The 14034-nt window shown below is 53.1% G+C and overlaps 1 pseudogene; it reads right to left on the bottom strand.

The window, feature by feature from the left end:
• The window catches only part of LOC116807532 (uncharacterized), a 1256502-nt pseudogene that overhangs the window by 499877 nt on the left and 742591 nt on the right, over positions 1-14034 (bottom strand).

Genomic DNA, 14034 nt, shown 5'->3' with positions numbered 1-14034 from the left:
TTCCTTGACTCCCCCAAAGTGCTGGGACCCCCCGAGCTATGAGCCCCCCGCAGTGCGCCAGGACCCCCCACTCACCTCCCATCCCCCATCCATGGGAACCCACCCAAATCACAGCAGCACAAGGAGAAGAAGCCAACACCTTCCCCACACCCAAAAGGGATCACCAGGACCACGGATCAGCAGGGCTCTGCCCAACGGGGGTCACTGGGGATCATCCAGCCCGGATCCTCCCATGGGGGATGGAGCTGGAGCAGCGCACCAAGCTCTTCCCTCACTCTCTTCCCTCACTGCAAGCTCTTCTCTCACTCTCTTCACTCACTCCAAGCTCTTCCCTCAGTCCAGGCACTCACAGGGCTTCCCTTAGTGGTGCCTCCGTTGGTGCTGGGTCAAGTGAGAGTTCTGCGAGAAGCTCTTTCCACACTCCCCACATTCGTAGGGCCTCTCTCCAGTGTGGATGCGCCGGTGCATGGTGAGGTGGGAGTTGCGGTTGAAGCCCTTCCCGCAGTCAGGGCAGCGGATGGGCCTCTCCTCTGTGTGAATCCGCTCATGTTTGAGGAGATCAGAGCTGGTCTGAAACCTCTTCCCACATTGGGGACACTCATAGGGCCTCTCCCCGGTGTGGATGCACTGGTGTGTTCTCAGAGTAGAGCTCCAACCAAAGCTCTTCCCACATTCCAAGCACTCATAGGGCCTTTCCCCAGTGTGGATCACCTGGTGCTCCATCAGGTGAGACTTGTCTCTGAAACCCTTCCCACACTTCCCACACTCGTAGGGCCTCTCCCCCGTGTGGATGCGCCGGTGCACGGTGAGGCTGGAGTTGCGGTTGAAGCCCTTCCCGCAGTCGGGGCAGCGGAAGGGCCTCTCCTCTGTGTGAATCCGCTCATGTACGAGGAGATCGGAGCTGGTCCGAAACCTCTTCCCACACTCCCCACACTCGTAGGGCCTCTCCCCAGTGTGGATCCTCTGGTGCCGGATCAGGTTGGAGCTCCGACTGAAACCCTTCCCACATTCCAAGCACTTGTGGGGCTTCTCCCTGCCATGAGACTTCTCCACCAGCTCCGAGCTCCGGCTGGATCTCCGCCCGCCTTCCTGGCTCAGGGGGGCTCTTTCCTCCCCGCAGCTCCCTGGGCTGGGTTTGCAGCTCCTCCTCCTGCAGCATCTCCGGGGCTTTTCCTCCTCCTCCATCCAGACACGCCCAGGGAATGAAAAATCCTGGTTTGGGGAAAAAAACAAGAGGAGAGCACCTTGGACTGGAGGTTCCTCCTTGCCCAAGTTCATCTCAGGAAGTCATTGGGAATCTTGTGTCTGTAAGAACCTCCAAAACACCAAAATGTAGCCCAAAAATCCCACAAACTTCAAGACACAGATCAAAAACTCCCCAAACATCACAAGTCAGCAAAAACCTCCTGCAAAACATAAAGATTCAGCTGCCACATAAAACCAAAGCACCAACATTTAGCCCAAGCAAGCTCAGAAACACCAAGATTCACCCCGTGAAAATCATGGATCCCCCTCCACAGTCACCTGCTGCATGTGGGGGGAGAAATGCTCCTGGGGCTGGGGGGAGACAGCTTATACACGGAGGGGTGGAACCTTCTGCTGCTTCCTCTTTCTGCTCCTCTTCCTCCGCCTGTGTCTCTCCTCTTCCTCACACTCCTCTTCCTCCTGCTATTCCTCCTTCTCCTGCACAATCCCACCCTCTCCTGCCACCTGCATCGTTTGACCATTCTGTTCCTCAAGCCTGCTTCTCCTTCCCTTCTCCTCCTGCCCCCAGGCCCAGCACCCACTGCCGGCTCCCTCTTCCCCCCAGACCCACAGCATCCCAGCCGAGGGGCAGGGATGGAGCTGGGGCAGGTCGGGCTGGGGCAGCGCTGGGCTCTCGGCCGCTCCCGCCCGCACTCGGTCCCCACTGCAGCCGCTCCCGCCAGGACAGCGCGGGGGGGCCCGGCCTTGGCGCTGCCCCACTCCCACCTCCCCAATTCCCCTCGCGGGGGCGATGGGGCCGAGGGGGGGACGCAGGTGGGGTCCAGGTGGGGAACGCGGGGAGCTGCGAGTCTGCCTGGCAACTGGTGAGTCATCAGCGCCGCGGGCTCTGATTGGCTGAGCTCTGCCTGAGGGCTGCGCCTGCAGCAAAGAGGGGACACCCTGCTCCAGGGGGGATGTCCCACAAACGGGGGACCCCCATGAAAGGAACAAGAGCAAAGTGTCTTTACAAACAGATGCTCTGAATCTGCTCGGAGATAGGGTCAAGCAACTTTCATGTAAGTAAGTGACAGGAGAAGCCTTGGTTTCAGAAAATGTTATTAATTGATGACACAGACTGCTGCACAGCCAAGGCCCTGCTCTATTCATGAACTTCCAGAAGAACAACAAAGACTTAACAGAGCCATGAATATCATTTGCTATATAAAAGCAGGGAGCATATTAAGGGAGTATGTAGTAGGTGGATTGGGAAGTCTGTAGCTCTCAAATACTTCAGCCAATGGGGAAAGCAGAGGGAGATGTGGCCAGGAGAATTAGGATGAAAAGGAGGCTGTGTCCTCCAACAGCATGAGAGATCCCATGGGGAATGTCCCATGGCCTCTCCCATTTTTAGAAATGAAATTAGTTTCACAGGACTCCTCTGTCTGCTTTGTGGACAGAATCCTCTGGTGATGTCAATTTTCCCGCACACCCTGGGGCAGGGAGTGCAGCTGAAGGTGCCTCACCCACTTTGGGTGATCGGCTCCCTTGGCTGGCGACGGCACCGGGGATTGATTGGGGACCCGGGAGTGACCAGGAGACAGACGAGTGACACATCAGGGGGGTCTGTGAAGAGTCAGCAGGGAGAGAGCACTGAAAATCTCATCAGTGAGTGCCCTGGGATCTTCGGGGAGTGAACATGGCAGGGCACCCATGGAGGGGAGAAAAGGGAAAGCCAGGGAGGGGTCCTGGCCAAAGGGAGGATGATCCCAAAATGTCTCTGAAGGGTCCCTTGGGAGAATGGTGAGGTATTTTGCACATTCCCCCAGAGGTAATTAAGGACATGGACACCCAGGGAGGGCAATAAGGGAAGGGGAGAAGGGATTTGGACAACAGGGGATGGATGGTGTTGGTGCCCTGGGAAGGGATCAGGTGAAGGGGAGTGTGCAGCAATATGGTTCAGGCAAGAAGCAGCAGGAGGAATCTATGTGGTAAGGAAAAGGATGATGGCAAAGAGGAGGAACAGAAAAATACTCAGGATTGGGATGTTTTTCAGCAGGGTCTTATCCTGACAATTTGCCAGCTGATACTTTGAATTCCCAGTTTCCAGGAGAGGAAAAGCAGGAGGTCAGGATGTCAGGGGTTTCTCTGTGGTGGGCAGCGGCAGCAGCGGGCGCAGAGGTGCGGGACCGGGAGCAGGGCTGGGGGCCTGTGGGGAGCTGCGGGGCCGGGCCGGGGCTGTGGGGCAGCCGGGGCTCAGCGCCGGGCGCTGCCTGACCCCACCAGCCCCGGGCAGGGCCGGCAGTGGCCCCCGGCCCCCAGGAGGCTGCGGGACGCCCCGGCCGCTGCCCGGCCCCGGGGAGCTGCCGGCCCTGCCCGCCGGGGGGGCCGCCTTTGGACACTGCGGCAGGACAGGCACCGGCTCTGCCATCCGGGCTGGGCAGGGGACCCTGAGCACAAGGAGCAAAACAAAGGAACCTCTGGAAACGCAGATTTTCATGGTTGGACATAGAAGTGAATTTTCTCAGGCAGCCGGTCTCAAAGCAATCAGTGGTCAGGTTTGGATATTGGCACCGGGAGTGGCCACTGAAGGCATGGGCACGCCTCTGAGAACACAGAGTTCACAGCAAGAACTCCCAGCAGAACTGTCTCTTTGGAGAGTGCAGACTCTCCCCCGCCCACCACGGGCTGGGTAGGGGAATGGAAGCCCTGCGGCCTGGGAGGGATAGGCCAGGGGGAGGAAACCTGAGATGTCTTTGTTCCCCACGCCCCCACACCACCGGAGGGAAACAGACAGAGCCTGAAGGCACCTGGAAATTCACTGGCAGAGGAGAAGGAGAAGCGGGGGGAAGGTGCCCAGCCCTGGGAGTTGGGGTCTGGGCTGAGATTTCAGCAGCCAGGGCAGTCCAAGACTTTTAACCCTTTCCTGGGAAATGAAAGCTTTGTGAAATATTACTCCTCCTCCACTTGAAAGAGAAAAGAGACACTCTGGGACCTGAGATGTTAGGGAAAGCAGGTTGGGGGGGAGATGATGGAGTGGCTTTTGGCTGGACTTCTTGTTAGCCATTGACTGAGCCAATTTCTCCTGCAACAGAGACTGCATCTTTAGGGGGATGCAATGGTGAGCCAAGAGACCTGCTTCAGCAAATTCCAGCACAGGAATGGAGTGAACAGAGGAAAGCTGAGGAGGGTGTGGTGATGCCCTCTGTCTTCAGGAAGAAGATCTCCGTTTGCACCCTCAGCCCCAGGGGAGGAGGAAAATGGGGGGGGCACTGTGGTCCCAAAATGAAAACTGAACTGTTGTTTCTTTTGTTCCTTGGCAAAGCATCCTTAAAGGAGCCCTATGAGCAGTCTGTCCATGCACGGCGGTGAGGGCACTGTGACATGGCAAGGAGAGTGTCACACTGGCACATTTTCTCTGGGCAGTGCCATGTGTGACATGGAAACACGAGAGGTGGCAATTGTGTTTCCTGGGGGTCTGTGGTGCAAGAGAGACTCCTCTCTCCCCTGATAGACTGAGTATTGATTATCTGAAAGGTGATGACCTGATTGAGGGTCCAAGTTGTGTCCCACTGTGATTTGTTGGAGTTTGGGTGCAGGGAGGAGGAATGTTTTGGAAGGTTTTAATTCTGGATGTAGTGTGTATCTTTTATTATAGTAGTAGCTTAATAAAGTTCTTTCTCCTTTATCTCTAAGCTTAGGCCTGCTCTGCTCTGTTCCTTATTGCATCTCACAGCACTTATTTGGGAAGCTGGATTTCCATGGGGACACAGGCATTGTGCCAGCATCAAAACATGACATGATGGTACATGAAGGATCAGGATTTTCTGTGAAGGATTTGGTTTGGGTCCCTGCAGAAAGGAAAGATTTTGCAGAAAGCTCAGCAGCTCTCAGAGGATGAGCACCCACAGGCAGTGACCGCGGCTGCAGGAGTGGCAGAAGAAGGCCCTGCAGCACTTGGGCACAAAGGCACAGCAGCTGAAGGCAAGGAGGGATGAGCAAAAGGCCAAGCTGAAGGCAAAGGCCATGGCAGAGTTCCCACAGCCCCTGAGGGACCAACCCCAGGGCCCAAGGGGGCCCCAGCACCCAGGGGACGGCCTCGGCCACAAGCACCTGGCAGAGGCATTGCCCTCCTGGCCAGGGCAGAGCCCACCCAAACAGCCCCTGGGAAGGAGTCAGGGCTCCAGCTGCAGCCCACAAGGACACTGCAAGCACAGACAGCAGCACCCTCAGGAGGAGCGAGTCCACCCCTGCATGGACATGGATTGTCAGGGCTCTCTGAGCTCCCATCCCACCGGGGACCCACCACACTGCAGCCCTGGAGAACATCCAGGCTGGGTCTGCATCCAGAGGAGGCCTCTCCTGATGGACACAGGGGCCTCTCCATCCACTCTGAATCTTACACCTAAGAGGGGGAACATTGTAAAGGAATGTTTTCATTATTAAGGGAATAAATTGGAAAGCTGAGCTGGTGTCATTTGTTCAATCACTATTAGGAGCTGTGGAGCATAGGTTCGAAATAAACCAATTTCTTTTCTTCCTACTGTGATTGTTATTAACTGGAAGGAAGTTGATGGTGGCATTGTAATATTGTAAAAGGTGATACAGAGGCTATTGCTGCTGTACCTTTGTGTCAAATGTCTGGCAAGGCCTATGCTGAAGGGAACCCAGAGGTGTGGGCAGCCCCAGAGGGAAAATTTGATGTGGAGCCTCTCCAAATTACTTGGAAGCAACCAGGACAAGTGGGGGCTAAAAGCAACACCTTGTTCCAGGGGAGGGAAGGAAGGGCTCACAGCCTGGTATGGAGTCCCTGCTAAAGGCAGGGCTCTTGGAGCCAGGGATGTCTCCCTACAGCACTCCTACCCTGCCACTCAGGGAATCAGATGGCTCCAATGAGGAGCACAAGAACAAGTGGTAGAAAAAGCCTCTATGAAATGGCTGAATTTTCTAGATAAAAAACAACTTTTGAGTATTAGGGGAAACGTGCAAATGGATGGTGGAGAAAAACGTTAAATATTTGGGACATATTTTGACTGAAATTACGTAGTTGAATGACCAAGAGAAGGTGTGGGCAATCTCAGAAGTAACGTTATCCAGGACCAAAAAGGAGCAGAGACAATTCTGAGAATTATTAGGGAATTACACAGACTGTATTGAGGATTCTCTGTTCCAGCCAGAACATTGTAGGACTTTGTAACCCCAGACAGCCTCCATGCTGTGGTATGGACAGGAGAAAGTGAATAAAACTTGAGAAAATGAAAAACCAAAACTATTGATGCCTCAGCTGTGGCTCTTCCGGACTCAGAAAAGAAATTGGAATTGTAGGTGAATGTTCAACAGGGCCATGCCAAAGGAATTCTTGGGCCAAAATGTTTCACCCAGTGGCCAGAGTGGCCTCATTGTCTGCAGAATTGTGCAGCCACAGCTTCAACGGGAACCGAGGCCCAAAACCTGATGACAACAGGATCTCCAACTGTTCCAGTCTGCCATCAAGTTCAAGCTTTGATAACCAAAAGAGCCTCGCAATGGATGAGCAGTGCTCGGTTATTACAGTGTGAAACTTGTTCAGTGGCACAGGAGGATTCAGAACTGAGGACAGGGGAAGGGTTTAACCCAGCCTCCTGTTTGAACAGCCCCCAGAGGGGCTGGGAAGAAACCCAGCACTGCATTCAAGTGACAGAGCTCCAGACCCAGCCTGGGGGAGATTCAGGAGACATTGCCTGGCCTGAGGCAGAAAATGTCTTTGTGGATGGCTCTTCAAGGGCAGCAGAAGGGAAAAGAGTTCCAAGACACGCTGTTATTGAGGAAAGGGAATCAGACAAAGCCCAGGTTACCCCCCATGGTCAGCTCAACCGGCACAGCTGTGTGTGCTTGTAAGAGCCGGGCACTGAAATGCCCTGAGCAGGAAGGCTTCAATATCTTCTGGTGACACCATCTCACCTAACAGGGGGGCAAAAGCAATTCTGATTGCTCAGCAGACACTGGATCACTTATTAAGGTATTTCTAAAAGACATTACTCCAATAAAAGGTATTGTGGAAGCAACAGACACAGACAGCAGAACTCATTTTACAGGAAAGATCCTCCAGGGGGTTATGGCAGCTTTAGGAATACAATGGGACCTCCAGAACCCCTGGCACCCCCAGAGCTCAGGCTGGGTACAAAGAATGAAAGGGGATGGAAAGAAACACCTTTGGAAGCTGGGGATAGAAACCAAGATGCCATGGGTACGGCTTTTGCCATTGGCTTGGGCAAGAAGAAGAGCCAGACCCAGGGCAGATATTCAATCATTTCCTCTTGGAATTGATCTCGGGAATTCCTTACCCTGGGAATTCTCCACCTAGTGCAGGGTGGAGATAAGGGATGCACAATTAAAGCAGTCTGTGGCCAGAATCCTGTCTCTGGTGCAATCTCTCCCCCAGGAAGCTGGGCTGGCACAGAGCCTGCCTTGGCACTTTGCTGTTGCCAACATCCCAGCAGGACATCGGCTCCTGCCTAAGGAGTGCAGAGCAGCACCACTGGTGGCCAAGTGGCGTGGCCCGTGCCAAGTGGCCCCGAGGCCAGAAACAGCCGCCAGCACAGCTGAGCACGGGGGACCCCTCAGCCTCGGCTCCAGGTCTCTGCAGCCCCGGAGATTTGCACTTCCCACCTGCAGCAGGAGGATGGGAGGCCCCCACTGAGCCTGCACTGAAGGCAGCGCAGCAGCAGCCAGGGCTCCACAGCGGGGCAAGGCCCTGGGCCTGCCCACACATCCTCTGCTGAAATCCTCGGCCTGGCCACCCTCCTTTGGCAGCTCCAGCCACCGGGGACAGCCCTTGCTGCCACTGCTGCAGCTTCAGCGCTCTCTGGGCCTGCCCTGCCACAGCTGCTGGGCAAGAGCACGGGACAATTCCACTCTGGCTCTCACTTACACTCACACACTGCCCTGCCTGCCATGGCATTGATGGAAAATACACCAGCTCATAGACTTTAACATTGTTAACCTTTCATTTCTCTACTCAGGCTTGCTTTGCCTTGGCCCTGGGGAAAGAAATGTTAAAGGTTTTGTTAAGGGATGTTGCACCACTCAATTGAGATGAGTTTAACACCTCAACACACTGGGAATGGCCCAAAAGATACCCACAAAGATAACGCACAGCAGCAAAACATCAACCCCAGCAGCAAACAGCAACCAACACCTACCCCAGACACTGCCAGGGCTGCAGACACGTGGTCTGCAAAAGGCTGAGAAGGAAATCCAGCACTTCCCACCTCATTAACAGCAGAAGCAAAGAAATCCGGGGCCAATAGGAAACCAAATACTAAAAACTGCACAACTTGAAACTTTGGAACATTAAACCAGTGGATTTAGACTGGTTCTGACTGTATCAACTTTGGGAAAAATTTAGTAAAAGCCACGGAGCTTTTACTCTGATAGTATTTTATTTTTTATATACTCCAATATATTTTACTGATACTTTACGTGTCATGGAACAATTTTCTCTGCACACCCGGGCTATGTGGGGATGGAATGATTTCTGTTGCACATCCTGGCCAGAACCAAGGAATGCCTTGACTCTAACATTAAACATATTGTTGGAGTTTTTCTTTTTCCTGCAGTTTCAGTGCTAAGTTTAGAGCATTAGAGTATTTTTAAATTACTCCTACTTCTATATTGCTGATTAGGTTTGGGTCAGGGATGAGAGAATAGGTTTTTACTTAGAGGAGAAGTAGAAAAAATTTAAGTGACTTGGAAATTTTTTGTGTATGTTTGTGTGTGGCTCTTAGAGATAGAAAAATTTTGGTCTGGGTTTTTCGACGTTCACCTTTAGGGAACATTTTGTGAAGCAAGAAGAGATTTAAAGGTGACCCTTTAACTCATAAATAGAAGATTTGAAGCAAAAGAAAATAAATAGAAGATTTGAAAGAAAAAAAAAAGAAAAAAACAGCAGGTTGGGGGGGGGCATATGTGAGGCTGCTGAAGCTGCTCTGGAAGAGCAGCTGCATTCCAGGCACCCAGGAGAGGAGCTTTAGAAATGCAAATTAACACTGCTGGGCCAGAGTGGGGACAATGTACCTGGCTCTTCTTGCCTGGGGCAGGAATTGGCTGATTCCCTCTGCCCCTCACCCCAAGCTCTGCCTGCTTGCACAGATGGAATCTGCACGGCTGAAGGCAGAGCCCATGGTGAGGATCTGACTCTGAAACAGAAATGGCTGAGGCTGCAAAGGGAAACAGCAAATGGAGAATGTTGTGAAAACTTCACTAAAATAAGGGGGGGGGGGATAATCTCCCTGCCCACTCCAACATCTGCTGCCACTGTCTGTGCTGTACAGGGTGTATCAGAGCACTGGGGCTTTTGCTAGAACAAGTTCAGGGAAACCAGTTGGAATTCAAGTATTTGATTATGTAATTAGAAAAATGCGGTCAATTGATGCAGCCCCGGCTGCAGGGAGCACCCAAAAATGAGGAAAAGATGAAGGGCCACCAGAAAAAATTCTACAACACCATGGGCCAGCCCCTGGGAACCCAAACCAATTTATATCAGGAGGCAGAGAACCCATTTATCATTTCAATGGCATCATTAGATTACAAGCTGTCCTCGGAATAAGAACCAACCAGACAGCTCCAGCTCCTGACCTTCCTGCCGACCAATCCACTGAAAGAGGAACACAACATTTCACCAGGGGATGGGATCAGATTATCTGTGAGCAGAAAAAAAGGGAGTTTGGGCAAAACTAAATGTCTCAAACTGCTGTTGGCAAAGAGATGACAAGGGAAAAGTGCTGAGAAAGATAACAAAGGAAATAGGAGAGCAGTTTATGTATTGGTCCAAACATGGAAAGGATGGGAATGGGACACGCTTATGTGGCTCCCCGGCACACCAGGGGTTAAACGAATGCTGCTTCTCCTCTTCTGTGCTGCAGCAACTCTCATCTTTTTACCATGTTCCACACCTTGGCAGTGCAGCTCATCCAGCAGCTGAGCCAGGGGATGCAGGTGGCAGCCAGGCCTCCTGATCCACAAACGGCTACAAAAGGACAGGGAATGAGGGCACCGAGAATAATCCCAAAACCAAAGAGGACCCGGGAAGAACAAAACAGAGTCAAGGAGTGAATCTGCCTGGCGAGAGAGCCAGGCACTTGTAGATAAGGAAGCTACGGGAGAAACCCTCAGTTCCAATAAATGTCACAAATTGACCCACACAGCTGCTCAAAGTCCCGCTACATTCTCAAACTTCGAGGAGAAGAACAAAGACTTAACAGAGCCATGAATATCGGCTGGTATACAAAAGGAGGGTGCATATTAACGAGGACAGGCAGCAGGCGCATCGGGAAGTCTGAACCTTCCAAGGACCTCAGCCCGTGGGCAAAGGCAGAGGGAGATACGGCCGGGAAAATGAGGATAAAAAGGAGGCTGCGGACTACAACCATGGCAGAGAGCGCACGGCAAATGCCCCACGGCCTCTCCCCCTGCTCGGCAAGAAAGTCACTTTTACAGGACTCCTCGCTCTCCTCCGGCCACAGAAACCTCCGGCGACGGGAATTTCCCCGCACGCTCCCGGCCGCGGGGCAGCCCCCTCGGTCCTACCCACAGCAGCCGGGCCGAGCCAGCGCTGCTCCGGCAGCGGCTCCTGCCCAGGCCCCGGCGGGAAGGAGACCGCGGGCAGCCGCTCCCGCCGCGCCCTCAGCCCGGGGCCAGCACGGGCCGGACACGGCACCACCGACCCGCCGCAGCCCCCTGCCGCCCCCTCCGCCCGCAGCCAGCCCCGAGCCCCCGCAGCACCCAGCGCGGCTCCCACCTGCGCCGGGGCCGCCTCCGAGCTCCGCCGACGCCGCCTCACCGCGCTCCGGCCGCTGCCGCCGCTCCCGGGCCCGCACAGACGCTCCCGGCGCCAATGGCGCCACTGCCCGCCCACGGCCGCCCTCAGCCCGCCGCCGGGGCCGTGCTGCGCCCCGCTCCCACCAATCAGCGCGCCGCAACCACGACTGACGGCACCAGCGGCCAATGGCAGCGAGCTCGGGGCGGGCTCTGCGCACGGCCCAGACTCGCCCCGCGCTCTCAGGGCCCCCCGCGCTGCGTGAGGGCAAAGCCGGAGAAGAGGAACAGCCCCGGGACGGGCCCGGGCCCGAGGCGGGATTGAGCTGCCCACACAAACAAACTTCTCCGCACCTCCCGCCACGGCTTTCCCGGCCCTGCGCCTTCCGTGCCTCCGCCTCTGCGGGAAGCCCGGGAGCCTCCCTTCTCCTGCCCCTCATTAGTGCATCGGTGCTTCGCTTTGATTTCCCCCAAAAAGGGAAACCTGCCCAAAGCCCTGTGGGTGAGCGGGGGAGGGGAGAGATTTCTGGCAGAAAACTCCAAAGACTCAGAGCAGGATAAGGAGAAGTCAGTGCAGAGCCTTAAATGCAGCTTTCCCCACGCCTCCCTGCTCCCAGCTGCACCTCCTCCCCCGGCAGGGCAGGAGACAGGGAATGGGGCCATGCTCAGCTCATCCCCCGCGGCTTCTCCCTCTGCTCAGGGACAGGAGTCGTTCCCTGCTGCACCCTGCGCTCTCTCCCAGCCGAGACTTCTCCAGGAACTTCTCCGAGCCGAGTCCATCCCCTGGGCCACAGCCCCCTCCAAGTGCTGCAGCGTGGGTCACTGTGCCACGGGCTCGGTCCTGCCAGGCCAGGCTGCTCCAGCGGGGCCCCTCTGCCCACGGGGTCACAGCCTCCTCTCAGGCATCCCCGAGCTCCAGCCTGGCTCCTCCAGGGGCTGCAGGGGGATCTCTGCATCCCATGGACCTGCAGGGGGATCTCTGCATCCCCATGGACCTGCAGGTGGATCTCTGCAGCCCCATGGACCTGTAGGGGGATCTCTGCATCCCCACGGAGCTGCAGGGGGATCTCTGCATCCCCATTGTAATATATGTTATGGAATAATTCGTGCTTATGTAAAATATACATCAAGTCAGTTGTGCTTGTACAAAAAGATTCTTAAAGTTTTAAAAGACCAGAAGCAGCAGCCGGGGCTGCAGAAACCACAGATGACAGAGAAAGAAAGACCTCATTTACAAATGAAAAAACGTGGCTCCGTGCAGAGATGGGCTTTTTCCGGCGACAATCCAGGAGGCACCCAATGTGATTAGTAAGGGTAGTCAGAAGCTCAACCCAGACTGAATCACAGGAATTCTATCCCTTCCCCCTCCCTCTTCAAAGGGGGAAATCAGAAAAATACTCGGATTATTGGGATATTGTACATTGTAGATTGAAGGATGCACACAGGCAGTAAAATTTTTCTGTGAATAAACTGACAGAGGAGATGATATAAAATGGAGCAAAGAAGATGGTGAAAAACTAAGAAAACTGAAGTTAAAACTAGCCCCAATATCAACTTTAAGCTTACCTTCACTAGCAAAACCCTTTCATCTGTATGGAAATGAAGAAAAGGGGGTAGCTCATAGGGTTTTGTTTCAGGAGTGGGGAGGAGTAAAGAGACCCGTGGCTTATTTATCAAAGATGTGGGATCCAGTAAATCAAGGCTGGCCAGTGTGTGTTCAAGCTACAGCAGCTACTGCAATCCTGGTAGAGAAAAGTCATAAACTGACTTTTGGAGGTAAATCAATTGTGTGCACACCTCATGCAGTATAAAATTTCTTCCGATTTGCATTGTGATTTTTATCTTGAAATACATAACTCACTGTACTCTAGGACTGAGAAACTAGTTTACAGCTGTGACATAGCAAAACCTGCCATTAATTTATTTTGAGTTGATGCAGGCTGTTCACTCAAGTGGTTCTCAGTGTGTAAAGTTAAACTAAAGGTAACACCAGCTGCTTGGTAGGTCAATGAGAAACATTTTTTCTTCCAGCCAGTCCTTTTTCATGTACCCAAATGTGTTTTGCTTTCTTAGTTTTTTTGGTTTGTTTGTTTGCTATTTTTTCTGGAAGTGCTAACTACTTGCAGTGTATTTAGAACAGCAATTAAAGTTGTGCATACAAAACACTTGTAAAAAAATAGGGCTCATTTTTTCCCAGAATGGGAGGTGGCTACATATAGAAAAGAGAACCTATAAAGCGAGGTGAAGAAAAAAAGTTTCAGTATCTTCCAATGTAAACTGTTAATTCGTTACTTTCAGCATCACTGTGGGTGTGTGACACACTCATATGAAAAAGATGGTGAGGGAGAGCTCTGCTTACTATGGTTTCCTATTTCTTGAATGAGTTAGAGAGCTGTGAGGAAGTTTTGGGCTCCCTGTGTGGATTACCCAGGCCTGCAGGGAGGGCTTGGCCATGATTCCCTCTGTGCTGCAGGCAGCACTGCAGCGTGGCAGCAGTGGCTTGCCTCTGGTGAGTTTGCAGGCAGGGTGCTCCAGCACTGCAGTGCTCAGGGGCAGTTTCCTATTATGACATTAAGGCTTGAATTCAGGAGCGCCTCTTCCCACCCAGTTATTGTTTGTACCACAGGAGCCTCTTTGGACAGTGTTTCCTGGCAGTCAAAAAGAGAGTATTGCAGAGAAAAATTCCTCACTTGCTGTCCTCCCCCTGCCCTCAACTCTATTCATATTTTGTCCATTCCCTCTTCAAAATACAGATTTGTAAAACTCATGCTCTGTGTCCTCAGATGCCCTTCCCAAATCAAACCTTGGCTTCGTTGCAAATTGCATTGCACTAACTAGCATTGCCTTAAATTTGTTTTGGTGCAGGCAGGATCACTTTGGAAGTAAGTTGTTGTTTACTTTGTTCCTGCAACCTTTTCAAGCTTGTGAATGGAAAATTGTGATAGCAAACCAAGTCTTTATTTTTGCACTGTCAGCTGTGAGTGGCTGGTTGCCTTGGTGGAGGGTGCTGTGAATTACAGGCCTGCAGAACACGCATAACAAAAGTAATTTACTTTG

The sequence above is a fragment of the Taeniopygia guttata genome, chromosome 37 (assembly GCF_048771995.1).
Source record: "Taeniopygia guttata chromosome 37, bTaeGut7.mat, whole genome shotgun sequence".
Lineage (NCBI taxonomy): Eukaryota > Metazoa > Chordata > Aves > Passeriformes > Estrildidae > Taeniopygia > Taeniopygia guttata.
Note: the sequence above shows the minus strand (reverse complement) of the source record. Positions and strands in the feature narration are given on the sequence as shown.